Source organism: Prionailurus bengalensis, chromosome B1, assembly GCF_016509475.1.
Source record: "Prionailurus bengalensis isolate Pbe53 chromosome B1, Fcat_Pben_1.1_paternal_pri, whole genome shotgun sequence".
NCBI classification, from domain to species: domain Eukaryota; kingdom Metazoa; phylum Chordata; class Mammalia; order Carnivora; family Felidae; genus Prionailurus; species Prionailurus bengalensis.
Window position 1 is genome coordinate 27,785,664 of NC_057344.1, and position 1,905 is coordinate 27,787,568.

Below are 1,905 nucleotides of genomic sequence, written 5' to 3' on the forward strand. Positions count from 1 at the left end.
CTCATGGTTTGTGAGTTCAAGCCCCATATCAGATTCTGTGCTGACAGTGTGGAGCCTGCTTGGGATCCTCTCTCCCTCTCTCTCTGCCCTTCCCCCACTTGTTCCTTCTCGATCTCTCTCTCTCAAAAATAAGTAATTTTAAATTAGATAAAAACATTTTAAAACACAATCAAGGAAAAAAACATAACAGAGCATTAAAAACTTGTGGTAAGATATCAAACAGTCTAATGTACATATATTTGAAATTCCAGAAGGAAAAGAAAGAAATACAGCAGAAGGTTTTGAAGAGACTATAGCAGATAACATTTCAGAATTAATGAAAGACAACACCAGATCTAAGAATCTCAGAGAAACACAAGCAAGATAAGTACACACACACACACACACACACACACACACACACACACATCCCTAGACCCATTATACTCAAATTGCTGAAATCAAAGATAAAGAGAAAATCTTGGAGGCATCTAGAGAAAAAAGAAATGTTACATACAAAAATACAAAGATAAAATTTACAGTGGTCTTCTGATCAGAAATTATGTAAGAGAGAAGACAATGGAGTGACATTTTTTAAATGCCAAAAGAAAAATGTTGACCTGGAATTCAAAACCTAGCAAAAATATCTTTTTACAAATTAAGGCAAAATAAAAACACTTCTGAAAAAATAAAATCTGGGAGAATCCATTACAGGAAGACCTGCATTAAAAGAAGAGTTAAAAGGGAAACCTGAGTGGCTCAATCAGTTGAGCATCCAACTCTTGATTTCAGCTCAGGTCGTCATCCCAGGTGGTGAGATTGAGCCCCATGTGGGGCTCCACGCTGAGCATGGAGCCTGCTTAAGATTCTCTCTCTCTCCCTCTGCCCCTCTCCCCCACTCATGCTCTCTCTCTCTCTCTCTAAAAATTAAAAATTAAATAAATAAATAAACTAACTAATCAAATTAAGAAGAAGAGTTAAAGGAATTTCTGCAGGAGGATGGAGAATGATAAAAGGTGGAAATGTGAGGGGCACCTGGGTGGCTCGGTCAGATAAGCCTCTGACTCTTGATTTCGTGTCAGGTCATGATCTCACAGTTTAGTTCATGAGATCAAGCCCCATGTCAGACTCTGCACTGACAGCACAGAGCCTACTTGGGATTCTCTCTCTCCCTATCTCTTTCTGCCCCTCCCTGACTCACACATGCTCTCACTCTCGCCCTCTCTCAAAAAATAAACAAACATTTAAAAAAGATGGAAATGTGGATCTACAAAATGAAATGGAGAGCAATGGAATTGGTAAAACCAGAGCATATGTAAAAGTGGTTATTTCTCATTTTTGTTAAAATTGATTATACCAATATATCATGGAGTTTATAGTATATGTACAAATAAAACATATGACAAAAATAACACAAAGGAAGGGAGAGAAAAAACAAAAGTATACTACTGTAGGTTCTTATACTAAATGGGAAGTGGCATAATGTTATTTAAAGGTAGACCGGAAAGGGGCACCTTGCTGGCTCAGCAGTAGAGCATGTGACTCTTGATCTTGAGGTGGTGAGTTCAAGGCCCACAATGGGTGTAGAGGTTACTTAAAACTAAACAAATTTTTTAAAAAAGTTTTTAAGAAAAATCAAACAAAGGTAGACCATAATAAGATAATACGTGGTAGAGGTTACTTAAAACTAAATAAATTTTTAAAGAAAAAACAAAAGTGGTAGACCATAAAAAGATAATATGTGTTTTCAGGGCACCTGGGTGGCTTAGTCGGTTAAGCGTCTGACTTCAACTCAGGTCATGATCTCGCGGTCTGTTGGTTCGAGCCCTGCGTCGGGCTCTGTGCTGACAGCTCAGAGCCTGGAGCCTGTTTCAGATTCTGTGTCTCCCTCTCTCTGACCCTCCCCTGTTCATGCTCTGTCTCTCT